This window comes from Odocoileus virginianus, chromosome 25, assembly GCF_023699985.2.
Source record: "Odocoileus virginianus isolate 20LAN1187 ecotype Illinois chromosome 25, Ovbor_1.2, whole genome shotgun sequence".
NCBI classification, from domain to species: domain Eukaryota; kingdom Metazoa; phylum Chordata; class Mammalia; order Artiodactyla; family Cervidae; genus Odocoileus; species Odocoileus virginianus.
This window is the reverse complement of record NC_069698.1, coordinates 11,055,915-11,083,541: the sequence shown is the minus strand read 5'-3', so window position 1 is coordinate 11,083,541 and position 27,627 is coordinate 11,055,915. Positions and strand designations below refer to the sequence as shown.

At 41.7% G+C, this 27,627-nt stretch overlaps 1 protein-coding gene across 3 annotated transcripts in view; it reads left to right on the top strand.

The window, feature by feature from the left end:
* LOC110147926 (transmembrane protein 45A) overlaps nt 1-27,627 on the top strand; it is an 87,229-nt gene that overhangs the window by 7,136 nt on the left and 52,466 nt on the right. The window lies entirely within an intron of this gene.

The window sequence follows — 27,627 nt, the reverse complement described above, 5'->3', positions numbered from 1 at the left end:
GGGCTGGTTCTCTAAGGCTGGTGGGTGACTTGGAATTGAACACCTTAGAAAGCAGTACGGGCCAAACCAGGGCACCCAGGATCCGCTGACAGGTGTGAGGGGCGAGTTCAGCAGGGACTAAAACCAGAAGCCTCTGAGATTCAACAGGAGTGTACCAGTGTTGTGTGAGGACTGAAGCTGAAGAGTCAGACCTTGACTTTGCTCCTTGCAGTTTGAGGTTGGGTTAGAGAGATTACTCTGGGGTCATGCATGAGCTTAATGCTCTGGGGGTCCATAACTGACCTCCAGACTTCAAGCCTGGGCTGTCTCTTCTCCTCTGAGATTAGATAATTTTTAATTTGGTCACCAAGCACCAAGTGTGTTTTGCTGATTCATCGCTGCCCAGAAGTTCAGTCTGACACCTTGTCTTCTGGGTATCTCTTCTTTAATGCTTTGCTACTTGAAGAAACAAGTGTTCTTCAATTTGGCTGATGCCAAGCACCTTGCCATCCTCTCCCATTCTGCCTGAGCAGAGAGATGACTTTTCTTCTTATAAGTCTCTTGGATGGTGGAAAAGTGTATGTTTCTTAAAACGATGTGTCCCAGATCAATTTGTAAGAAAGGAAGAAAGCTCTTACTTGAAGATAATGACAAGATATCACTACTATCATTTGATGAAAATGTTACTTTCTTTGAAGGATTGGGACTAAAGGGTCTGTCTTTGAAAAAATTGGAAGTCAGTTTGTCTTTTAAAGCAGAGGTCTTAAGATCATGTTTTCACCTGAAAAGGAGGCTCTTGATCAGAAGTCTTCCAAAACCTTATTTTTATTCCCAGTGTTGGCAGGACTGTGGATTGGATCTACTATAGCAGGAATACAGGTATGCATACTGGTCAGTATTCTCATGATCTCTATGATGGTTCTTGTGGCAGAAACAGTTCACTTGCAGTTTTTAATAATGATAACAGCAGCCGCAGTGTTAGATGGTGGATAGAAAAAGTCTTATCACTTTCATTTCCTTTCAATCAGCATTGATTAGAGAAGGATCCATTCCTCTCTGGTGTTTTCCAATGAAAGAGATGAGGGGAGCATGGGTGAGGTTTTCTGTCTTCACTTGATGAGCTTAGGACCATCTCCTGTCTTCCTGCACATGTCTGGGACCTTCAGCCTGTTCCTGTCCCTGGGATTCTCGAGGCAAGAATACTAGAGCGGGTTGCCATTTCCTTCTCCAGTGCATGAAAAGTGAAAAGTGAAAGTGAAGTCGCTCAGCCGTGTCCGACTCTTAGTGAGCCCATGGACCGCAGCCCACCAGGCTCCTCCATCCATGGGATTTTCCAGGCAAGAGCACTGGAGTGGGGTGCCATCGCCTTCTCCTTGGAAGATGTAGTCAAGGACAAAGATTGTGGTTTCTGGAGAGAAATGCACAGAAGAGCTTGACACAGTCCAACGGGTTTTAATTGTGGTAGGTGTAACTGGTTTTGCTTTTCGGTATATTGTTATTGTTGTTATTATTCAGATTCTTTGTGACTCCATGGACTGCAACACACCAGGCTCCTCTGTCCTCCACTTTGTCCTGGAGTTTTCTGTCCATGGAGTTTGGTTCCTGTCCATTGAGTCGGTGATGCTATCTTACCATCTCGTCCTCTGTGGTCCCCCTTCTCCTGCCTTCAGTCTTTCCCAGCATCACCATCTTTTTCAGTGAGTGGATTCTTCACATCAGGTGGCCAACGTATTGGAGCTTCAGCTTCAGCATCAGACCTTCCAATGAATATTCAGAGTTGGTTTTCTTTAGGTTTTACTGGCTTGATCTCCTTGCAGTCTAAAGGACTCCCAAGAGTCTTCTCCAGCACCTCAATTTGAAAGCATCAATTCTTTGGTCCTCAGCTTTCTTTAAGGACCAATATCCATACATGTCCAGCACCTCAATTTGAAAGCATCAATTCTTTGGTCCTCAGCTTTCTTTAAGGACCAATATCCATACATGACTACTAGAAAAACCGTAAATTTGACTGTAAGGACCTTTGTCAGCAAAGTGATGTCTCTGCTTTTTAATATGCTGTCTAGGTTTGTTATAACTTTCCTTCCAAGGAGCAAGTGCCTTTTAATTGTACTGCTGCAGTCATCATCAGTGTTGATTTTGGAGACAAAGAGAAGAAAATCTGCCAGTGCTTCCACTTTCCCTCCTTCTATATGCCATGAAGTAATGGGACCAGATGCCATGATCTTAGTTTTTTTTTCTTTCAGATCACACAACTGTATTTTCTATTTGTCTTGTGTATAGATAGGGCCATCTGATTGGTTTAAACCAGTTAAGCCTTCTCTACCACCTCTCTTTTGCCTCTATGGTGAATAGAGGCCATGTGTTGAAGATGGCCTCCAACAAGAATGTGATCTGAATTTCTAAAGCATTGCTTGAAGGAAAGATGCCCAGGAAAGCCACACAACTGGAAGTGCTCTGTTTTTCTTAAGTTGCATGATATGTAACCTTTCACATTAGAAGCTACTTAGTTTTTCTAATGTTGAGTTTGAAGCCAGCTTTTTCACTCTCCTCTTTCACCCTCATCAAGGAGCTCTTTAATTCCTCTTCACTTTCTGCCCTTAGATTGATATCATCTGCATCTTTGAGATTGTTGATATTTCTCCCAGCAGTCATGATTCCAGCTTGTGATTTATCCAGCTCAGCATTTCACATGATGTACTCTGCATTTAAATTAAACATGCAGGGTGACAATATACAGCCTTGATATACTCCTTTCCCAGTTTTGAACCTATCTGTTGTTCCATGTCTGGTTCTAACTGTTGCTTCTTGACCTGCACACAGGTTTCTCAGGAGACAGGAAAGGTGGTCTGGTACTCTCATCTCTTGAAAAATTTTCCTCAGTTTGTTGTTGTCCACACAGTCAAAGGCTTTAGTGTACTCAATGAAGCAGAAGTAGATGTTTTTCTGGAATTCCCTTGCTTTCTGCATGATCCAGTGAATGTTGGCAGTTTAATATCTGAGTCCTCTGCCTCTTTGAAACCCAGTTTGTACATCTGGAAGCTCTTAGTTCATGTACTGCTTAAGCTTGGCTTGAAGGATTTTGAGCATAACCTTGCTAGCATGTGAAATGAGCACAATTCTATGATATTTGAGCTTTCTTTGGCATTGCCCTTCTTTGGGATTGGAATGAAAACTGACATTTTACAGTCCTGTGGCCCTTTCTGAGTTTTCCAAATTTGTTGACATATTGAGTGCAGCACTTTGACAGCATCCTTTTAGGATTTGAAATAACTCAGCTGGAATTCAGTCACCTCTACTAGCTTTCTTAGTAACAATTCTTCCTAAGGCCCTCTTGACTTCACAGTCCAGGGTATCTGGCTCTAGGTGAGTGACTACACCATCGTGGTTATCCAGGTCATAAAGACCTTTTTTGGTACAATTCTTCTATGTATTCTTGCCACCTCTTCTTAATCTCTTCTGCTTCTGTTAGGTCCTTACTCTTTCTGCTTTTGGCATTATTTTTATTTATTTCTGCTTGAGTGATAATGAGTAAGAAAGGGTAGAGTGAGTGGGTCAAAGTACTGTGCCCTGATAAGCAGTTACATTCTGATTGTCTCTCAGATGGGAGTTTATTTTTCCCTGAGATGAGAATCTGCTTGACAATGGGAAACCCTTGAAGCAGGCAGGAGCCTTTGAGTTGCTTCCGTTTCACTCCTGCTTCCATCTCCCACTTTCATCTCTGCCCTCTGCTCTCATGCTCTTCTGCCAAAACCCACACTTGCCCTTCTGTTGGCGCTTTCTCCAGGACCTCATTTACCCAGAAACTGCACAGTTTTCAGGAGAGGCTCAGGTGGGCTCCAAAATCACTGCAGATGGTGATTGCAGCCATGAAATTAAAAGACACTCCTTGGAAGGAAAGTTATGACCAACCTAGATAGCATATTAAAAAGCAGAGACATTACTTTGCCAACAGAGGTTCGTCTAGTCAAGGCTATGGTTTTTCCAGTGGTCATGTATGAATGTGAGTTGGACTGTGAAGAAAGCTGAGTGCTGAAAAATTGATGCTTTTGAACTGTGGTGTTGGAGAAGACTCTTGAGAGTTCCTTGGACTGAAAGGAGATCCAACCAGTCCATTCTAAAGGAGAACAGTCCTGGGTGTTCATTGGAAGGACTGATGCTGAAGCTGAAACTCCAGTACTTTGGCCTCCTGATGCAAAGAGTTGACTCACTGGAAAAGACCCTGATGCTGGGAGGGATTGGGGGCAGGAGGAGAAGGGGACGACAGAGGATGAGATGGCTGGATGGCATCACCGACTCGATGGACATGAGTTTGGGTAAACTCCAGGAGTTGGTGATGGACAGGGAGGCCTGGCGTGCTGCGATTCATGGGGTTGCAAAGAGTCGGACATGACTGAGTGACTGAACTGAACTGAACTGAAGGTGGGATTCTTACCCTCCTGTTTTCTGTGAATATTATTTTGGGGATTGGAAATCAAATTTTCATGCCAATCTAGAAGTCCTTCTTCAAGATTTTTAAAAAATAAATTTATTTATATTTAATTGAAGGATAGTTGCTTCACAATATTGTGTTGGCTTCTGCTGTGTATCAAGATGAGCCAGCCATAGGTATAAAAATGTCCTCTTCCTCTTGAACCTCCCTGCCCCCTCCGACCTCTTCCCACCCCTCTAGGTTGCTACAGAGCCCCAGTCTGAGTTCCCTGAGTCTTAGAGCAAATTCCCATTAGGTATCTATTTTACACATGGTAGTGTATATGCTTCCATGTTACTGTCTCCCTTCATCCCACCTTCTTCCTCTCTACCCTCCGCCTGAGTTCATGAGTCTCTTCTTTATGTCTGCATCTCCATTGCTGCCCTGCAAATAGGTTCCTTGCTACCATCTTTCTAGATTCCATATATATGCTTTAATATGAAATATTTGTTTTTCTCTTTATGACTTACTTCACTCTGTATAATAGGCTCTAGGTTCATCCCCCTCATTAGAACTGACTGAGATGTGTTCCTTTTTCTAGTTGACTAACTTTCCATTGCATGTATATATATCACAGCTTCTTTATCCGTGCATCTGTCGATGGACATCTAGGTTGCTTCCATGTCCTAACTGTTGTATACAGTGTTGCAATGAACACTGGAATACATGTGCCTTTTTCATTTTGGTGTCCTCGGGGTATATGCCTGGGGCTTCCCAGGTGGCTCAGTGGTAGAGAATCTGCCTGCAGGGCAGGATCTGCTGGAGGCATAGGTTGGGTCCCTGGGTTGGAGGGAGGAAGAAATGGCAGGAGGGGGAGGAGGAAATGGCAACCCACTCCAGTATTCTAATAGTGGAATTATTGGGTCCTGTGGTAGTTCAACTCCCAGTTTTTTGAGGAATCTCCATACTGTCTTCCATAGTAGCTGTAATCAATTTACATTCCCACCAATAGTGCAGGAGGGTTTCCTTTTCTCTGCACTCTCTCCAGCATTTATTGTTTGTGGATTTTTTGATGATGGTCATTCTGACCAGTATGAGGCGATATCTTTTTGTAGTGTTTTTTTTTTTAATTTTTTTTATTAGTTGCAGGCTAATTACTTTACAATATTGTAGTGGGTTTTGTCATACATTGACATGAATCAGCCATGGATTTACATGTGTTCCCCATCCCGATACCCCCTCCCACCTCCCTCTCCGCCCGATCCCTCTGGGTCTTCCCAGTGCACCAGGTCCGAGCACTTGTCTCATGCATCCAACCTGGTACAGCCGCTATGGAAAACAGTGTGGAGATTTCTTAAAAAACTGGAAATAGAACTGCCATATGACCCAGCAATCCCACTTCTGGGCATACACACCGAGGAAACCAGATCTGAAAGAGACACGTGCACCCCAATGTTCATCGCAGCACTGTTTATCATAGCCAGGACATGGAAGCAACCTAGATGCCCATCAGCAGATGAATGGATAAGGAAGCTGTGGTACATATACACCATGGAATATTACTCAGCCATTAAAAAAGAATTCATTTGAATCAGTTCTAATGAGATGGATGAAACTTTTTGTAGTTTTGATTTACATTTCTCTAGTAATAAGTGATGTTGAGCATCTTTTCATATGTTTTTTAGCCATCTGTGTGTCTTCTTTGGGGAAATGTCTGTTTAGGTTTTTTGCCCACTTTCTGATTGGGTTATTTGTTTTTCTCGTATTGAGTTTTATGAGCTGCTTGTATATTTTGGAAATTAACTGTTTGTCAGTTGTTTCATTTACTATTATTTTCTTCCATTTTGAGGGTTGTCTTTCTACCTGTTTATAGTTTCCTTAGCTGTGCAAAAATGTTTAAGTTTCATTAAGTCTCACTTGTTTATTTTTGTTTTTATTTCCATTACTCTGGGAGGTGGGTCATAGAGAATCTTGCTGTGATTTATGTCATACAGTGTTCTGTCTATGTTTTCCTCTAAGAGTTTTATAGTTTCTGGTCTTACATTTAGGTCTTTAATCCATTTAGAGTTTATCTTTGTGTATGGTGCTAGGAAGTATTCTAGTTTCATTCTTTTATACATAGCTTTTCAATTCTCCTAGAACCATTTATTGAAATGACTCTTTTCCGCATTCAAATTCTTGCCTCCTTTGTCAAAGATAAGGTGCCCATAGCTGTGTGGGTTTATCTCTGGGCTTTTTATCTTGTTCCATTGGTCTATATTTCTGATTTTGTGCCAGTACCATACTGTCTTGATGACTGTAGCTTTGTAGTATTGTCTGAATTCGGGGAGGTTGATTTCTCCAGCTGCATTCTTTTTTTTTCGAGATTGCTTTGCTATTTGGGGTCTTTTGTGTTTCTATACCCATTGTGAATTTTTTGTTCTAGTTCTTTGAAAAATGCCATTGGTAACTTGATGGGGATTACATTGAATCTGTAGATTACATTTGGTAGTATAGTTATTTTCACAGTATTGATTCTTCCAATCTAGGAGCATAGAATATCTCTCCATCTGTTTATCTCCATCTCCATCTGATTTCTTTCATCAGTGTCTTACAGTTTTCTGTATATAGCTCTTTTATTTCCTTAGATAGGTTTATTCCTTGGTATGTTATTCTTTTTACTGTGATGGTAAATGGGATTGATTACTTAATTTCTCTTTCTAGTGTATCGTAATGCAAATGATTTCTATGTATTGATTTTATATCCTGCAAATTTACTGAATTCACTGATTAACTCTAGTAATTTTGTGATAATATCTTTAGGCTTTTCCGTGTATAGTATTATGTCATCTGCAAGCAGTGAGAATTTTATTTCTTGTTTTCTAGTCTGGGTTCCTTTTTTGTTTCTTTTTCTTCTCTGATTCCCATAGCTAGGACTTCCAAAACTGTGTTGAATAATAGTGGTGAGAGTGGGCACTCTTGTCTAGTTCTTGATCTTAGAAGGAATGCTTTCAGTTTTTCACTGTGGAGAATAATGTTTGCTGTGGGTTTGTTGTATATTGCCTTTATTATGTACAGGTAGGTTCCTTCTATGCCCATTTTTTGAAGGGCTTTTATCACAAATGGGTGCTGAATTATGGCGAAAGCTTTTTCTGCATCTCTTGAGATTATCAACATAGTTTTCATCTTTTAATTTGTTAATATAGAGTATCACATTGATTGATTTGTGTATATTGAAAAATCCTTGCATCCCTGGGGATAAACCTGACTTGATCATGGTGCATTATCTTTTTAATGTATTGTTGAATTTTCTTTGCTAGGATTTTGTTGAGGATTTTTACATCTGTGTTCATCGGTGATATTGGCCTGCAATTTTCTTTTTTTGTGATGTCATTGTCTGGTTTTGGTATCAGGGTGATGGTGGCTTTGTAGAATGAATTTGGAAGTGTTACTTCCTCTGGAATTTTTGGAAAGAGTTCCAGAAGGATAGGGATTAGTTCTTCTCTAAATGTTTGATAGAATTCACCTGTGAAGCCATCTGGCCTGGGCTTTTCTGTTTTGGAGAGATTTTTGATAGTAGTTTGGATTTCAGTTCTTGCAATTGGTTTGTTCATAGTTTCTATTTCTTTCTGGCTCAGTCTCAGAAGATTAAACATTTCTAAGAATCTGTCCATTTCTTGCAGGTTGTGCATTTTATTGGCATATGGTTGCTCATAGTAGTCTCTTATGATCCTTTGTGTTGTCTGTTGTAACCTTTCCTTTTTCATTCCTAATTTTGTTGATTTAATTCTTCTCCCTTTTTTTCTTGATAATTCTGGCTAATGGTTTGTCAATTTTGTTTATATTCTCAAAGAACCAGCTTTTAGTTTTATTAATCTTTACTATTGATTCCTTTATTTCTTTTTCATTTCTTTCTGCTCTGATCTTTAAGCTATCTTTCCTTCTACCAACTTTGGGGTTATTTTTGTTCTTCTTTTTCCAGTTATTTTAAGTGTAAAGTTAGGCTGTCTATTTGTTTTTTTGTTTGTTTGTTTATTTCTTGAGGTATGAATGTATTGCTCTAAACTTCCCTCTTAGAACTGCTTTTGCTGCATCCTATAGGTTTTCGGTCATCACATTTTTGTTGTCAGTTCTAGGAATTTGTTTATTTCCCTTTTTATTTCTTCAGTAATCTGTTTGCTATTTAGAAATGTATTGTTTAATCGCTTGTAATTCATATCTAGTCTCATAGTGTGTGGTTAGAAAAGATGCTTGATATGATTTCAGTTTTTCTTAAATTTACTGAGGCTTGCTTTGTGACCCAAAATGTGGTCTATCCTGAAGAATGTTCCGTGTGCACTTGAGAAGGAAGTGTATTCTTCTGCATGTGGTTGGAATGTCCTGAAGATATCAGTTAAGTCCCTATGATCTAATGTGTTATTTTAAGGCTTGTGTTTCCTTATTAATTTTCTGTTTTGATGTTCTGTCTTTTGGTGTAAGTGGGGAGTTAAAGTTCCCTACTATAATTGTTACTATCAATTTCTCTTTTTATGCCTATTACTGTTTGCCTTATGTGCTCCTATGTTGGGTGCATAAATATTGACAACTATTATGTCTTCTTCTTGGATTGATCCCTTGATCATTATGTAGTGTCTTTCTTTATCTCTTATAATATTCTTTATTTTAAGGTCTATTTTGTCTGATATGAAAATTGTCACTCTGACTTTCTTTTGATTTCCATTTGTATGGAATATCTGTTTCCATCCTCTTACTTTCTGTCTGAATGTGTCTCTAGGTCTGAATTCAATATATATATATTTTTTTATAAATTAAGAGGACCAAATTGTTTTCCTGTCTTGAAAGATATTTTTGAAAAGTTAAAAACAGAGAAAGTTCAACTGAGTGGATGTTTGGATTTTGAGGTGTCCTGACACTGGGATGAAATTAGTTCTTCTGAAAAGAAAAGATTGGGTTGTTGTGTTAAACTCCTGCTCCAGTACTTAGAGCACAGTGGTTCTGTGTTTTATGGAAAACAGTGTTGACTTTCACACTGAGCACAGTGAAGCCTCTGGATTTTCGTTTGGTGCACACCCTTCACCGATACTGCTGGGTCACAAAGCACATGGCCAGACTTGGGCATGGAGTATTGTTAATGAGGGAACTTAGGCCTGAAAAGCACAATTTCAGGAAAATCTGCAAGAATATCTCTCCTTCATTTTTTTGGTCACATCATCGCTTTATTTTTCCGTGTTTTACTTAACAAATGATATTGAGAAGTATCTTCTTCTTTATCATCCTCAAACCAAAACTCATCCTTTTCTCTTTTTCCGGTGGGTATGCTTTGAGAAGCAATTCATCAGGGGCAATTCTGAAACTATGTTGGGTAAGAAAGCAAGAGTAAAGGTGAATGAATATTTTTTGGTGTTTTAAGTCATTGGAGAAATGATTAGCAAGTTAGTTTACATCACTGAGCACCTTACTCTTATAGAAAGAGCCATTAGACTAGTGATTGGAGAAAGCAGTGGTATCCTTTGCAGAAAGACTCTGGTTTAAATGAGCTTCTCCACTGGCCTTCTGTTAGGCTCACCCCCACCTCTAGTCCATCTCATCATTAACCATGTTTCTAAAATCAATGTATTAGAGCAGCCGTTTGGTCACAGGATAAGTGAATATTGATTGAGGGTGGTGATGGTGGTTGGAAAAGGGAGGGCCGGCTGGTTATTCCAACTGAGAGCCTGAACAACGTGAAGAGGGAGAGTTAGCAAAAACACAGAAAGAGAAAAAAGAAACAACTGAGCCAATCTAAAATATTTGTCAGAAATCTTGAAGACTAATTTACTTCCCTTAGGCGTGTGGTTGGGCTTCCCAGGTGGCTCAGTAGTAAAGAATTCACCTGCAATGTAGTTCAATCCCTGGGTCAGGAAGATCTCCCTGGAGAAGGAAATGGCAACCCACTCCAGAATTCTTGCCTGGGAAATCCCACGGACAGAGGAGCCCGTCAGGCTTCAGCTGGTGGGATCGCGGAAGAGTCGGACGTGATTTAGCAACTAAACAACAACAGCCATACAGTTGAGTCATATTTTTTTTGTAACTAATTCTTATAAAATCTAACCAGTTCCAATGGCAGATGACCAAAGAAACCTCTTCCAACTTGTTAGGGTAAAGAGATCTCTTCTTAAACCAAAATTATGGGAAATCTTCTGCCTCCAGGCATTCAAATCTTTTACTGGGCCCACCCTGAAAGATTGCTCTTTTCAGATCAATCCAGTTGATTAGGTTAATTGGGGCCCAGTAAATTTTAAATAAGTAAATACCAATTACTGGGGGAGACAGCCTTTTTAAAAATTGAAATATAGTTGATTTACAATGTTGTGTTAGTGTACAGCAAAATGATTCAGTTATGTGTATATATATATATATATACATGCACATTTTTGTCTGTATATATATATACAAAATGCTGTATATATATATATACACAAAATGTGATATATATACACAAAATGTACATATATATACAATATGTAAAATGATTCAGTTATGTGTATATATATATATATATACACACACACACACACACACACACACACACACCTCTACAGTAGGACCTTGTTTGTTTTATATTAGTATATAATACCTTGTATCTGCTAATCCCAAATTCCTAATTTATCTCTCCCTTCCCTTTCCCTTTTGGTAACCATAATTTTGTTTTCTATGTCTGTGAGTCTATTTCTGTTTTGTAAAGAAGTTCTTTTGTGTCATATTTTAGATTCTACAGTAAATAATGCCATATGGTACTTGTCTTCCTCTTTCTGGCTTATATCAGTTAGTATGGTAGTCTCTATGTCCACCCATGCACTGCAGATGGCATCATTATTTCATTCTTTTCTATGTCTGAGTAGTAGTATTCCACCTGGGGCTTCCCTAGTGGTTCAGGTGGTAAAAAATCTTCTTGCAACGCAGGAGACCCAGGTTTGGTCCTTGGATTGGGAAGATCCCTGGGTTTCAAAGAGTTGTATATGAATGATTGACTTAACACTACACTAGAACTCCGTGATGTATATATAACACATCTTTATCCATTCATTTGTTGATGGACATTTAAGTTGTTTCCATGTCCTACCCATTATAAATGATGCTGCTATGAACATTGGGATGCATGTGTCCTTTTGAATTATAGTTTTCTCTGGATATTGCCCACGAGTGGGATTGCAGGATCATATGGTAACTTGTTTTTAGATTTTTAAGTAACCTTCATACTATTATCCATAGTGGCTGCACCAATTTACATTTCCATTGACAATGTAGGAGTGTTCCCTTTTCTCCACATCCTCTCTAGCATTTGTTATTTTATAGACTTTTAAATGATGGATATTCTGACCAGTGTCAGGTGGTACTTCATTGTAGTTTTGATTGGTGTTTCTCTAATAATTGAGTATCTAATAGTTGAGTATGGTTTCCTGTGCCTATTGGCGGTTGTATGTCTTCTTTGGAGAGATGTCTGTTTAGTCTCAGGAGAAGAAAGTTTTTGAGTCTCTAAGGAAACAGCCATGTTTATGAGTCCAGTCCAGGATTTTGTCAGATGGCAGGAATTACTCTTCTCTCCAAGTGATACCAGCGTGGAGTGACGCTTCACAGGGACATGGAGCCTTCCAGGCACTCTGCCTAGATTGAATGATGCCCAGAACATCTCTTTCTGCTGTAGTTTCCATGCAGGTTGCTCAACAACCAGAAGAGAAGCTCTTTATCTTCAGAGCCAGCTTCATGGTTGTGCAATGCGTACAGTTGTTCAGGGTTCAGTTTTAGACGAGAGAGCTTCATCCCTGTTTTAATGCTCTGCTGTCCCTGTTGTGAACATCCCAACAATTTATAACCAAGGGACCCCACATTTTCATTTTGTTCTTGGTCATACATATGTATTAGCTGTTTCTGCCTTGTTCTTCCAGGGTCACTCAGGTGTCACAAGAGGGGGAAAATAAAATCAAGAACCTGTTTGATCACCTTCCTCCAGGTTTATGTATCCAGATAAACACCTAATGAAACTGCTACCCATTCTTTGATCTTAATTGATGGCATATTTAACCTCCTTTAAGAGGAGATTCTCAGAATCTCTTTTCCCTTTCTAAAAGCATTTCCATACTGACTTAGAACCTCTAATTAAAATAATGATTCAGGTCTGGGCAACATGTGGTACTTCCGTACTTGGAAAAGAAGGATTTTCTACATCTCCTTGGTTTACTTTGTTTTATGGTTCTTAGATAGCACAACCTCAATTTAATGGGTGCATTTTATACATAAATGGCTTATTTTTTAAGCAAGATCTAAGAAATATTCTTATTGGCTTACTGGGTCCAAATACCGAAACCAGCAGCAATGATTGTGAATATTCTTTCCTGAGTTTTCTTAATCTTCATAGGCTGTGCACAGGTGAGGGGGGTACTCTGCGGCTTTTGTCTGTTCCCCTTGGGTGGAATGGGTGTGAGTAGCCTGGCTTGATGGACTGGCCCAGGAGAGAGAAGCAGGGTCATGGGTGGGCCTTATCCGCGTGGAAGCCTCCACTTTTCCTGTGCTTACACACTGGCCACCTAAGCTGGATGACTGAGCAGTTTCATAGAAATGATTAGTCAGGAGGCAGCCTTGGTGAGAGTGGGCATGAAAGGCTGTCAGTCCTTCTCAGGACCTGGGGAAGGACCTGCTGACCGTGGCCGGGGCACGCCTCCCTGATTGCAGGACAGTGTCTTCTGCTAAGCAGAGAGCGTGCGTAGTGGAGTGACACTCAGTCTGGCTTGTCTGATGACATTAATTACAGGGTGTTACGGGCCAGGTGTCTGTAGGTTGGGTGGAGGTGGAGGCCGCTGGCAACGTATGCCATGCCCAGAGAGAAATGTGTGCGTGGGAGGAAGAAAAAGGATTTCTCTGGAGCTGTTCCAAGGCTGGTGCTGGTGGAAGATGCTTGTCTTTTTCGGGCATTAGAGCAGCATCTGCCAGGATTGTCAGCTACTGAACAGCACATCTTCAATACTCATGAGCTGTGGGCAGTGTGGACAAAGATAAAATTGTAGTAAGTTTTAATATTGTGTTTTCCTACTAGTTGCATTTGGTGTGCAACTGGATGTGTTTATGTGTGTAAAACAGACAGAAACTTGTCAAGTTGTGGTCTATTGATTTTTTTATTCTGTTGGAAAATTTTCAGCATGAACTAAGACACGAAGACTTTGTTTTAAGGCTTTAAAACAAGGCTTTGTTTTGTTTCTTATTCCTTAACCCTCTGCCTCAAGTCCAAGGTGCTACTCAGACCAAGGATGATGAATGACGATGAAGGGATAATTGGTTTGACAAAGTCAAAAATTAGTTCACCATTTCTATAGTAATCTTTAGTGTAAAAGAGCAAGAACTTTTCATTCACATTGATATCTAATACTTATGTACTAAATTATTATGTGCCGAGCACAGTTCTAGAGTCAGAGATTAAGAAGAAAAGAATAATAGAAAAAAATAATCCTGCATCCATGAAGCTTTTGTTTGAGTGAGGGGCAACACAACAAAATAGCCAGGGACGTCTGTAGTATTTTAGATGGGAATTATCATGGGAAAGTAAAGCAAGAAAAGGGGATGGGGTTTGAGGCACTTAGTAGTTTTCAGTAGGATGATCAGGGAAGGACTCCTTGAGAAAGTTTTTGAGCAAAGACTTAGAGGAGATAAGGGGAAGAGCATTTCAAGCAGAGAAGCAGCAGGTGCAAAGGCTGGAAGGTGGAGGCAAGCCTGGTGTGCAAGGAGAAACAGGGAGGCCAGGGTGGCTGGTGGAGGGGAGGATCAGAGAAGGCTGGAGTAGTGACAGGGGCTAAATCACTCGGGGCTACGAAGGTTCTTGTGAAAACTTGGGCCCAACTTATACTTTAGTAGAATAACACTGGCTCCTATGCTGAGAAAAATGTGAAGGACAGAGGTGGAAGCACAGTCCAGTTAGACCATTGTAATAACCCAGACCTGTGCGAAAGTGATTACAGGGGTACAGTGAAGAGTGGACAGCCCCGGGGAATATTTTGGAGATAGACCCAGCATAATTTTCTAGTGGGTTAGATGTAAGAAGTGAGAGAAAGAGAGGAGTTAAGGATGACTGTACATCATCCTTAACTGTGGTGGGGGTGAGTAACCAGAAAGATGAAGGTGTCATTGAGTGGGAAAAACTAGAGCAGGTCTGGTCCAGGATGTTAGGATATCTGTTTTGGATGGTTTGGGATTTGAGGTGTATGTCAGACATCTGAGCTTCCCTGGTAACTCAGATGGTAAAAGAATCTGCTTGCAATGCGGGAGACCCAGGTTTGATCCTTGGGTCATGAAGATCCCCTACAGAAGGAAATGGCAACCCACTCCAGTACTCTTGCCTGGAAAATTCCATGGATGGAGGAACCTCTTAGGCTATAGTCCATGGGGTCGCAAAGAGTCAGACAAGCGACTCACTTTTTTTTTGAAGTGAGCGACTTCGCTTTTTCACTTCAGACATCTGAGTGGAGATGCTGAGTGGGAAGCTGGATATGGGAGTCTAGAGTTAAGCAGTGAAGGCTGGGCTCAAGATAGAAATCTAGGAGTGGTCACATCGTATTTCATGCTGTGAAGCAGAATGACATCCTTCAGTGCTGAGGGCAGGTAGTAAGAGGTCTAAAAACTGAGCCTGAGGACTTGCTAATTTTAAGGACCTGTGAGATAGGAGAAAGCAGAAAAGAAGGAGGAACCAGTGAGGAGGAAAAACAGGGGAAGAGTATTTTCCAGCAGAAGGCCCTGATCCACTCTTTGAATTTCTGCTAGTGGCTCAAGTAAGCTGAGGACAGAATTGGCTATTGAATGCAGCAATTTGGGGTCTTTGGTGATTTTGACAAGAGAGCTAGAATCAGGGAATATCAGTAAAGAAGGGACAGGTTGAAGTAGGGAGAAATGAAGTTAGAGACCATTAAATTGCTTCCAGTCTTCCTCACTCCCAATCCGGAAGAACCAAGCCCCTCAACTTCCCATTTTTATGATTTTCTTTTTTATTTTGCCAGCTCTATTAATCTTTGTAAGCAACCTTCAGTTCTTTTGGGATGGGCTAACAAGTCAGCAAGATGGGATGCTCCCACAATAGGGAGCCTTTATTGGGGTTCAGAGCTTCATGTCTGGTGGTAGAAATGTGGCCACTTGCCTGGTCCTGAGGGTGGGGTGGGGGGGCAGTCAGGCATGGCTATGCACACTGCATGATACAGGCCCTTTGAGGAGGATGCATTCGGGTCATGATTGTTGAGGGGGTGCAGGTTGGAGTTTGCTCTCATTGCTTCTTGGTGAGGCCACAGGAGTAACTGTTTTTGCACGTGTCTTGTTATAGTTGCAGAGAAGGGCAAGTAGAATTCTTACATTTGGGATAAACTAGAGGGATTTCAGAGGAAAACACAAGAGTGAAGGACATGCTGTTGAAAGGAGAAGAAAAAAATCAGTACCTATTGGTAGCTTGTCAGCTGTGGCTCTTGCCCTTTAGGGATATGAAGATTCCTCTCAGCCTGCAGAGGCTGATTTGCATTTCAAAAAGTGACTGTGAAATTTGGCGTGTTTGAGGGAAACTCCTTTCCTGGCTAGGGCCACAGGATGACTCATCTGGCTTGGATATAGTTGGCTTTTTTAGAGGTTCCAGGAGAGCTTCCCTGCAGGGTACTGGACTCAATTCCCAGTAAACAAGAGTATCTCCTGACTGCTCCAGTTCCTTCCTGTTGCTTCAGTGAGGCCTCACGACTTTTGGCTCATGAAATCAAGAGTGATTTGGGAGCACTGAATTTGATTTTTTGGTTTTCCTTTAGGACCATGTTAGGGTGCTAGTAGATGCCACGCACAGGACAAATTGGTGGGCCTCCTCTTAGCTGCCCCTGCTGGGTTCTGGAAGGTCATGCTGTCTGCCCTGTTGTTGATGTGCTCTTGTACCTTGGGCTTCCCTGCTTTCTCAGACAGTAAAGAATCCACCTGCAATGCGGGTGACCTGGGTTTAATCCCTTGGTTGGGTTGGGAAGAGTCCCTGGAGGAGGGCATGGCAACCCACTCCAGTATTCTGCCCGAATAATCCTCGCAGACAGAGGAGCCTGGTGGGCTCCAGTGCACGGGGTCACAAAGAGTTGCACACGACTGAGTGACTAAGCAAATACCTTGGGGATCTGGCTTCCCCTGTGGCTCAGATGGTAAAGAATCCACCTGCAATGCAGGAGACCCGGGGTCAGGAGGAAGGCACAATAACCTACTCCACTATTCTTGCCTGGAGAATCCTGTGTACAGAGGAGCCTGGTGGGCTACAGTCCATGTGGTTGCAAAGAGTTGGGCCTGACTGAGTAACTAAGCATGCCTACTTATCTGGGGCATCTACCTGCAGTGCCTTTTTGAAAAATAGATTTCATTTTTTAGAGAAGTTTTAGGTTCACAGCAAAACTGAACAGAAAATACCATTATTATTACTCAAAGTCCCTAGTTTGCAGATACTTTCTATGTCTTTTGGCAAATGTATGATGACATGTGTCACCATTATAGAATCATATGTAATAATTTCATTGCCCTAAACATCTTTGGTGCTCTGCGTGTTCAACCTTCCCACCTTTCTTACCCCTAGTAACCACTGATCTTATTACTCTCTCTATGGTTTTCTAGAATGTCACATAATTGTAATCATGTAGTAAGCAACCTTTTTAGATTGGCTTCTTTCACTAGTAATATGCATTTAAGTTTCTTCCAAGACTTTTGTGGCTTAGCAGTTCATTCTTTTTATCACTGAATAGTTTTCCATTGTATGGATACATCTATGTGTGCTCAGTCACTTCAGTCGTCTCTGACTCTTTGAGACCTTATTGGATTGTAGCCCACCAGGCTCCTCTCTTCATGGGATTCTCCAGGCAAGAATACTGGATTTGGGTTGCCATGCCCTCCTCCAGGGCATCTTACTGACCCAGGGATCAGGCCCACGTCTGTCTCCTGCGTCTCCTGCATTGCAGGCAAATTCTTTACCCTGTGAGTCACTAGGGAAGCCCCAGTGTATGGATGTGTTACACTTAATTATCCATTTACATACTGAAGGACATCTTTATTGTTTCCAAGTTTTGACAGTTGTGAATAAAGCTGTTCTAAATATCCATGTGGAGATTTTTGTGTGGACATGCTTTCAGCTTGTTTGGGTAAATACCATGGAGCCTGATGCTGGATCATATGGTAAGAGTATGACTAATTTTTTTTAAAAGCTGCCAGGTGGTCTCCCAGAGCATCTGTACCATATTGCTTTCCCATAAGCAATGATCAGGAGTTCCTGTTACTCCATGTCATCACCAGCATTTGATGTCAGTGTCGCGGAGACTGGCCATAGTAATAGATGTGTAGTGGCACCTCACTGTTGTTTTAATTTATAATTCCCTGATGGCATGGTATTGAGCTCCTTTTCATATGCTTAGGTGCTATCTGTATATCTTCTTTGGTGAAGTGTCTGTTCAGGTCTTTTGCTCACTTTTTAAAAACATAATTTTATTTGTTTACTTACTCACTTTTGACTATGCTGGGTCTTCCTTGTGACACCAGCTTTCTCTAGTTGTGGTGTGCAGGCTTCTTATTTTGGTGGCTTCTCTTGTCGGGAGCAAGGCTTCTCGTTTGTCGGGCTTCACCAGCTGCAGCACGCATGGGCTCAGTCGTTGTGGCTTCTGGGCTCCATGTTTTTGACTTCATAGGTGTGTTGCTTGGGTTTACTTACTCCGCAGCATATGGGGTATCCCTGGGCCAGGGATTGAATCCATGTGTCCGGTATTGACAGGCAGATTCTTCACCACTGAGCCACCAGGGAAGCCCTTTTGCCCACTTTTAAATTTGCTTGTTGTTTTGTTTTCCTCTCTTTTTTTTTAGTTGAGATAAAATTGCCATTTAACATTGTGTTCGTTTGGGGCTTCTCCAGTGGCTCAGTGGAAAAGAATCCTCCTGCAATGTAGGTGACGGGGGTTTGATCCTTGGGTCAGGAAGATCCCCTGGAGAAGGAAATGGCTGCTCCAGTATTCTTGCCTGGGAAATCCCATGGACAGAGAAGTCTGGCAGGCTGCAGTCTATGAGTTGCAAGAGTCAGATGTGACTTAGCAACTAAATAGCAACTATAGTAACAACCACAGTATTCATTTTAGGTGTACAAGATAGTGATTTGATATATGTATTGGGTTGACCAAAAAGTTTGTTCAATTTTCTCCATAAGCTATTCTGAGCAAACTTTTTGGCTAACCCATATATATTGAGAAATGATTACCACAAAAAGGTTAGTTAACAGATCCATCATCACACACAGTTACATATTTTTTGGGGTAGGATGAGAACTTTTTAAGACCCACTCACTATGTAACTTTCGAATAGACACTATTGTATTATTAACTACAGTCACGGTGCAGAATAATACATCACTGTATGTATCTTGTAGCTGGAAATTTGTACCTTTTGGCCACTTTTATTCATTTATCCCTTCTCTCCCACCAGCCTGTGGCAATCACCAATCTGTTCTCCATTATCTATGGGTCTGTGGTTTTTATATTGCGCTGATTGCATTGAGGTCGTACAGTATTGATCTTTGTCTCTCTGAGTTAGCATAATGCCGTCAAAGTCCACCCATCTTGTTGAAGACAGATGTGGTGGAGATTAGCTTTAGCTTTCTCTATTTGACATGACGCCCACCGTGGCAGGGTTTATTTGGACCTCAGATGTCAGCTGCTGCTTCTCTCTCTGTTTTTTTAAAATGAACCTCTGTGTTATATCTTTATTTACTTAGCTGCTTCTTGGCTAGGGCTTTTATAGTGCCACACTCACTTCAGCACATATACACAGACCCGTGGGGCTGTTGACTCTGTATCTCTTTGTGCCAGCTGGGTCTGGCCTTTTCCTGCTCACTCAGGCCACAGCAGAGCGATGGCAGCCAGAACCACTCTGACAGGTGGCACTGTTCTGGCACCTGTGGGAAGTGACCAGAGCCTCCTTGCCACCTTTGGCTCCTGCACCCTGGCTCCAGGATACCTCCAAGCCAGTTTACCATGATGACAAAGAGTATTTCTGATCAGCCTAGTAATGAGGGGGGAGGTGTTTGTTGATTATTTATTGTTCTGGTTCACTAGGAGTTCATTAGAAGCCATGCTTTCCTAACACCTCTAATCCTCTCTCAGGGAACAGTGTGTTTCTCTGCTTAGACACCTGCCCAGCAGCGTCAAATCCTGGATTCAGATCTGCCCACAAGAAGACCAAGGCAGGGAGTTCCCTGGGAGCCTAGTGGTTAGGACTCTGCACTTTCACTGCTGTGGCCTGGGTTCATCCCTAATTTGGAAATTGAGATCCCGCAAGCAGAGCAAGAAAAAAAAAAAAAAAGAAAAGGCAAACAGTGCCTGGTGAGTAAATGCTGGGCATAGGGTAATGACCTATGTGTGCATGCTCAGTTGCTCAGTCATGTCCAGCTCTTTGTGTCCCCATGGACTGTTGCCACCAGGCTTCTCTGTCCCTGGAATTTTCCAGGCAAGAATACTGGAGTGGGTAGCCATTCCCTTCTCTAGGGATCTTCCTGACCCAGGGATTGAACATGTGCCTCCTGTATTGGCAGGCGGATTTGTTACCACTGAGCCACCCTTCCTGACAATCAAGCCCTCTTCCCCTCACTTCCTGGCTGGTCCCTGATGCTATAATGATAGTTTTGCATGAGAAATTCCATGAAAGGTTCTGATCCCTAAGACTAATTTCTCTATGCTGGAGGCAAGGGGACGTGTGCCAGGCTGTGGTTGTAGGCTGCCCTGGACCCTGACCTGCTTCTTGGGATGATGAAAATTGGGCTATTTGGGGGATGACATGTCATTCACCTTGATTTCTTTGCTTTTCAAGAATGTGCCTTTGCTGAGAACATGGGCCTTACTCTTGTGCGGTATTGTTGTTTGATTCTTTTTAATAGTGTAATACCCTGTTTCATCTCCCAAATTTTCTGGCATATCGAGTGCAGCACTTTCAGAGCACCATCTTTTAGGATTTGAAATAGCTCAACTGGAATTCCATCACAACCACTAGCTTTGTTCGTAGTGATGCTTCCTAAGGCCCACTTGACTTCACATTCCAGGATGTCTGGCTCTAGGTGAGTGATCACACCATCGTGATTATCTGGGTCATGAAGATCTGTTTTATATAGTTGTTCTGTGTATTGTTGCCACCTCTTCTTAATATCTTCTGCTTCTGTTAAGTCCATACCATTTCTGTCTTTCATTTTGCTCATCTTTGCATGAAATGTTTCCTTGGTATCTCTAATTTTCTTGAAGTGATCTCTAGTCTTTCCCATTTTATTGTTTTCTTCTATTTCTTTGCATTGATCACTGAGGAAGGCTTTCTTATCTCTCCTTGCTGTTCTTTGGAACTTTGCATTCAGATAGGTATAGCTTTCCTTTTCTTCTTTGCCTTTAGCTTCTCTTCTTTTCTTTGTAAGGCCTCCTCAAACAACCATTTTGCCTTTTTGGATTTCTTGTCTTGGGGATGGTGTTGATTACTGCTTCCTGTACAATGTCACAAACCTCTGACCATAGTTCTTCAGGCACTCTGTCAATCAAATCTAATCCCTTGAATCTATTTCTCACTTCCGCTATATAATTGTAAGGGATTTGATTTAGATCATACCTGAATATCCAGTGGTTTTCCCTACTTTTTTCGATTTAAGTCTGAATTTGGCAATAAGGAGTTTATGATCTGAGCCACAGTCAGTTTCCTGTCTTTTGCAGACTATATATAGTTTCTCCATTTTTGGCTGCAAAGAATATAATCCATCTGATTTCAGTATTGACCATCTGGTAATGACCATGTGTAGAGTCTTCTCTTGTGTTGTTGGAAGAGGGTGTTTGCTATGATCGGTGTATTCTCTTTGCAAAACTCTGTTAGCTTTTGCCCTGCTTCATTCTGTACTCCAAGGCCAAATTTGCCTGTTATTCCAGGTATCTCTTGATTTCCCACTTTTGCATTCCAGTTCCCTGTAACGAAATAGACATCTTTTTTGGGTGTTAGTTCTAGAAGGTTTTATAGGTCTTCATAGAACCGTTCAACTTCAGCTTCTTCAACATGAGTGGTTGGGACATGGACTTGGGTTATTGTGATATTGAATGGTTTGCCTTGGAGACAAACAGAGATTATTCTGTCGGTTTTGAGATTGCATCCAAGTACTTAATTTCGGACTTTTTTGTTGACTATGAGGGCTACTCCATTTCTTCCAAGGGATTCTTTCCCACAGTAGTAGATATAATGGTCATCTGAGTTAAATTCACCCATTCCAGTCCATTTTAGTTCACTGCTTCCTAAAATGTCGATGTTCACTCTTGCCACCTCCTGTTTGACCACTTCCAATTTACCTTGATTCATGGACCTAACCTTCCAGGTTCCTATGCAGTATGGTTATTTACAGCGTTGGAGTTTACTTCCATCACCATCACATCCACAGCTGGGTGTTCTTGTTGCTTTGGCTCCATCCCTTCATTCTTTCGGGAGTTATTTCTCCACTGTTCTCCAGTGGTATATTGGGCACCTACCGCCCTGGGGAGTTCATCTTTCAGTGTTAAAGTGCTGCACTCAATATGCCAGCAAATTTGGAAAACTCAGCAGTGGCCACAGGACTGGAAAAGGTCAGTTTTCATTCCCAAAGAAAGGCAATGCCAAAGAATGCTCAGACTACTGCACCATTGTACTCATCTCACACACTAACAAAGTAATGCTTAAAAATTCTCCAAGCCAGGCTTCAAAGTATGTGAACTGTGAACTTCCAGATGTTCAAGCTGGATTTAGAAAAGACAGAGGAGCCAGAGATCAAATTGCCAACATCTGTTGGATCATCGAAAAAGCAAGAGAGTTCTGGTAAAGCATCTACTTCTGCTTTATTGACTATGCCAAAACCTTTGACTGTGGATCAAGACAAAGTATGGAAAATTCTTAAAGATCTTGGAATTTACCTGCCTCCTGAGAAATATGTATGCAGGTCAAGAAGCAACAGTTAGAATCAGACATGGAAAAATGGACTGGTTCAAAATTGGGAAAGGAATACATATAGAGGCTCTTTAATTCCTCTTTACTTTCTGGCATTAGACTGCACTATCTGCATATCGGAGGTTGTTGATATTTCTCCCAGAAGTCTTAATCCCAGCTTATGATTCATCCAGCTTGACAGGTCACACGAGATATGTAATGCTTAGCAGTCTTCTTCCTATTCACTACATTAAAGTATTTCACTATTTCCATATATTCTTGCTCCCACCAAAATCAAATCCTTTACGATTATACAGTGAAAGTGAGAAATAGATTTAAGGGACTAGATCTGACAGACACAGTGCCTGATGAACTATGGACGGAGGTTCATGACATTGTACAGGAGACAGGGATCAAGACCATCCCCAAGAAAAAGAAATGCAAAAAAGCAAAATGGCTCTCTGAGGAGGTCTTACAAATAGCTGTTAAAAGAAGAAAAGCAAAAAGCAAAGGTGAAAAGAAAAGATATACCCATTTGAATGCAGAGTTCCAAAGAATAGCATGCAGAAATAAGAAAGCCTTCCTCAGTGATCAGTGCAAAGAAATAGAGGAAAACAACAGAATGGGAAAGACTAGAGATCTTTTCAAGAAAATTAGAGATATCAAGGGAACATTTCATGGAAAGATGGGCTAAATAAAGGACAGAAATGGTATGGACTTAACAGAAGCAGAAGATATTAAGAAGAGGTGGCAAGAATACATGCAAGAACTGTACAAAAAAGATCTTCACAACCCAGATAATCACGATGGTGTGATCACTCACCTAGAGCCAGACATCCTGGAATGTGAAGTCAAGTGGGTCTTAGGAAGCATCACTATGAACAAAGCTAGTGGAGGTGATGGAATTCCAGTTGAGCTATTTCAAATCCTGAAAGATGATGCTGTGAAAGTGCTGCACTCAATATGCCAGCAAATTTGGAAAACTCAGCAGTGGCCACAGGACTGGAAAAGGTCAGTTTTCATTCCAATCCCAATGAAAGGCAATGCCAAAGAATGCTCAAACTACCACACAATTGCACTCATCTCACATGCTAGTAAAGTAATGCTCAAAATTCTCCAAGCCAGGCTTCAGCAGTACATGAACCATGAACTTCCAGATGTTCAAGCTGGTTTTAGAAAAGGCAGAGGAGCCAGAGATCAAATTGTCAACATCTGCTGGATCATCGAAAAAGCAAGAGATTTCCAGAAAAACATCTATTTCTGCTTTATTGACTATGCCAAAGCCTTTGACTGTGTGGATCACTGTAAACTGTGGAAAATTCTGAAAGAGATGGGAACACCAGACCACCTGGCCTGCCTCTTGAGAAACCTGTATGCAGGACAGGAAACAACAGTTAGAACTGGATGTGGAAGAACAGACTGGTTCCAAATAGGAAAACGAGTATGTCAAGGCAGTATATTGTCACCCTGCTTATTTAACTTATATGCAGAGTCCATCATGAGAAACGCTGGGCTGGAAGAAGCACAAGCTGGAATCAAGATTGCCGGGAGAAATATCAATAACCTCAGATATGCAGATGACACCATCCTTATGGCAGAAAGTGAAGAAGAACTAAAGAGCCTCTTGATGAAAGTGAAAGAGGAGAGTGAAAATGTTGGCTTGAAACTCAGCATTCAGAAAACTTAAGATCACGGTATCGGGTCCCATCACTTCATGGGAAATAGATGGGAAAATTCTTCAAGAGATGGGAATACAAAACCACCTTACCTCCTCCTGAGAAATCTGCATGCAGGTCAAGAAACAACAGTTAGAACTGGATATGTAACAACAGACTGGCTCCAAATTGGGAAAGCACTATATCAAGGCTCTATATTGGACATGAGTTTGAGCAAGCTCTGGGAGATAGTGAAGGACAGGGAAGCCTGGCATGCTGCTGTCCATGGGGTCACAAAGAGTTGGACACAACTGAGAGACTGAAGAACAACAGCAATTAACAGATGCAATGAGATAAGAATTCCTCTGAAATATGTCTGGAGGATGAAGGAGACACTCACTCCCCCCTTAGCTTGCAATGGTTAGATTGTACTTTTGAAATGAGAGAGTATGTGAGATTCAAAATAATACCTTATAGGAGCCCTGGGCTGTCTTCCTTGCTGGGGGGAGAGCGTAGCCAGCAGGGGGCCTGTTTAGACTTGTCAGGTATGGCTTGTGTGAGTAACACAGTGCAGCTGGGTAAGGGAGACTGGTTCTGAATCTCGCTTCTTTTGCTCAAAAGAGAATGTGATGTGCGCAGAGTTAGTGTCCTCATTTATAAAGACTGTTCTCAACCTACCTCACCAGGGTTGATATGAGAATTAAATCACATAATTTATTGACAGGTGAAAGTAAATACCCAGCAAAGTTTAGTTTCTCTTCCCTGTCTTTTTCTCTCTTGCTTTTCTCTGTCTTTTACCCTTCCCACCCTCCTTTTTTCATGAATTAACTTTGTGCTAAGAAACTAGAACATGTAAAGCATCCAGCAAGGACCTATATTGTCCACTATAGCTGCCACTAGTCACATGTGTTTAGAGAGTGCTTGGCTAATTCCAACTGAGAGATATGTGGTGAGTTGAAAACTTAATGCGAAAAAGGGAATGTTAGCTAATCTCATTAATAATTTTTTCTATAGTTCATATGTTTAAATGATAACATTTTAGATATGTTTGGTTAAATAAAAATGTTTTCAAAACTAATTTCACCAGCTTCTTCTTACTTTTAAAAAAATGCAGCTACTGGCAATTTAAAATTACATTTTATTCTTATGGGATAGCATTCTGTGGGCTTTGGGGACTCAGTAGTGAAAAGGCAAACTGACTTTGCAGTGCTTATGGCTCAGGGGGAGTAGGAAACTGCCACTGACAGCAAAAGCAGCAACAGGAAATACAAAATAAACAAAAAAGCAACACATGTAAATTACATACGGTAAGAAGTATGTAAAGATAAGTGTCTCTGGGAGGAAACAGCAGGGTCTAATTTAAATTGCCCGGCGGCCTCTCAGAGGGAGAGGTGTTTGAGCTGGGCCTCCAGGAAGGCATTCGTCCATGGCAGATCCAGGCAGAGCTGGGAACACGGCATTCCGGCCGGAAGAAACAGACTGCCAGTCAATATTTATGGAGTCTCCCAAACCCCCAGCATGTGGTTGGCAATGGGGAAAAGCTGTGGGGCTGCCAGACACAGGGAGGCTCCGTGACTCCTTTGAGTCTGGAGAGGAGACGGAAGAGGCAGGGGCCTCAGGGTCAGGGCTGGGACAGCTACTGGCTCCGGCAGTGTCTTTCCTCCTCTGTCTCTCCCAGCCTCAGACCATCACTGACCCCCAGCTGCAGCTTTGCAGGTCCCCAGAGCCTGCCAGTTCTTCTTTTGGTGGGGAACACTCACTTCTGCTCTTGTACCCTGTTCCACTGCCCTGTTCTGAGTCAGACTCATCTTGGAAATGAGCGTCTGCGATAGCCTCTTAACCAGTTTCCTCGCCTCCAGCCTCTTGCTCCCTTTAATATCTTCTGTGCATTGCTAGCAAATTAATCACCCTGAAATAACATTTAGACTGTGCAGTTTCCCTGCTTCAAAGCTTTTATTAGCTTCCAGATACTGGTAGAGGAGCAGCATGCCCGGAGCTGTGGGCACCTGTCTCTCTCTTCACCCTTTACCTTTCCTTGTCTGCATAATGACAGCATCCAGGGAAGCAGGGCCTGCAGCAGGATGTGCAGATGGCCTTTTGAAGCCTCACCTTTAGCCAGCTTCCATAATTCCCGCTCCTGCCCCACCTCGCCCTCAGGGCCAGGCATGCTGGAGTCCTCTTTGTCCTTCACACACTGAGTTTCACTGTCTCCGTGGAAGGGCAGGAGCGTATCAGTAAGAGCATGGGTTTCAGAGTCAGCGAGATGAGGTTCAAATCCCAGCTCTGCCATTTAACTTGCTGTGAGGACACTTCCACTAAGCTTTGTCTTTTCTAAGCCTTAGTGTCCTCTTACTAATACCAGGAACCTAATTGTAATTTGTACCCCTAAGGGATGGTGGCTCAGATAGTAAAGTATCTGCCTACAATGAGAAAGACCCAGGTTCAATCCCTGGGTTGGGAAGATCTCCTGGAGAAGGAAATGGCAAGCCACTCCAGTACTCTTGCCTGGAAAATCCCATAGACGGAGGAGCCTGGTAGGCTACAGTCCATGGGGTCGCAGAGTTGGACGCGACTGAGAGACTTCACTTACTTTATAAGGGATGGGAGGGTAAGATTTTGCAGGTGCCTAGTCCATAGGAAGTCCTTAATCCATGCGTATTGTTTAAATGAGTGGTGAGCCATGTATGTGCTGATTAACAGTGGTGTCTCCTTTCTTTCTGTATCCCTAGTGCAGGTTAGCAGCCTCTTTTTAAATGGTGATGGGCTGTAGTCTGACTTCTGTGCAGGTGTGATGTGGGCTGGAAACACTGGATGGGGATATTGAACAATGGTATCAAGAAGCTGGATGGACTTCAAGAGACCATCCAGTGTGGAACCCCTCAGGCTCTCTCGTGTGTCCAAGTAGGTCCAAAAGAGTTGGTTGAAAAGCATACACACACACACACACACACACTTTGGGAGTATTATGTACATGAAGAATCACTGAACAAGAGACTTCATTTTCCTTTCCGTTTATCTTTTTGAAAGATGTAGTATGTAGCAGATTGTCAGCAAGAGAGGAATACAGGATCTTGTCCAGAATTAGTGCAATGTAAATATAAAGTGAGAGTACATGGAAGCTAATAAAAAATTTAATTTTTCAACAACTCCTTTATGGAGCTACTGTATAAATGAGGCATAGGGGCACTTTTGATTAAGAAATAGACACGGTGTAATTCACAAAAGCATAGGATGTTTAACATAGACATTTGGATATACTCAGAAGTCACAGCCAGGTCAACTGAGATCTCTTACTCAGAGAAACATGCTAATGGATTTCATCCTTAGGGAGAGAGAAATAGTCTTGCTTTTTTTCCTTCTTATTTTCATGTGGCACCTCACTGACAGTTTCGTCACTAGCTTCATGAGTATTACTTGAGAAATCTCCACACTGAGCTATTGCGATGTTCTTTACTCCATGGAAATACCTTCATCAGTTGTTGGGTAAAACACAGGTTACCCAGCAAAATTTGAATTTCGCATAATACATACAATATATGGGATATGTTTAGGCCAAAAAATTGCTCATTTGGAATTCTAATTTCACGAGTACCCTATATTTTGTTGTTGTTGTTGATAAATATGGCAAATAGACCTACCCAA